The sequence below is a fragment of the Ceratina calcarata genome, unplaced genomic scaffold (genome assembly GCF_001652005.2).
Source record: "Ceratina calcarata isolate Rehan_Ccalc_2016 unplaced genomic scaffold, ASM165200v1 scaffold235.2, whole genome shotgun sequence".
NCBI classification, from domain to species: Eukaryota; Metazoa; Arthropoda; class Insecta; order Hymenoptera; family Apidae; genus Ceratina; species Ceratina calcarata.
Window position 1 is genome coordinate 23,394 of NW_017145399.1, and position 636 is coordinate 24,029.

A 636-nucleotide genomic window follows, 5' to 3' on the forward strand; every position below is an offset into this window, starting at 1 on the left:
AATTAAACATAATTCGAAATAATAATAATTTAAATAATATTAATTTATTTTATACAATTATTTTTAATCACTCTTTGAATTTAATTTATAATGCACATTTTTTAATGTACGATAATATGAATTGATGATAATACGAATAGCTTTTTGAATTTCATTTACAATTCAATTATCATGTTTGATTGACGTGTTTACAATTTGTTGATAAACAGCAGGTTGTAAAGGGGATTAGGTTTGTTGTGCTTGGAACCGGTTTAGAAATTAGATCCATATCCAATTCGGAAATTTGCGAACAGGAAGGGCTCTATTCTACAGGAAACGAGAAACATTTGACCAATTGCCCTGAATAATTATTGCTGTTTGCATTTATTATGCATCGCCGGTACCCTATTTGAGCAATGCGAATTATAATAGATACGTGCAAACAATGCATGCATCGCTAATACCGCCTCGGTGTGCATAGTCATCCCGTTCCTCCTATGATAATGCGAAAGGTTCTAATTGAAGATAATCCCGATCTGATTCCAGTTTAAAACGGATTTACAACTAATTTAACAGCCGAATTTAGACCCTTCTACAATCGTACCAATTCAATTTTCCATATACAATTTCATGTATCATTTAATATATTATTTGGAA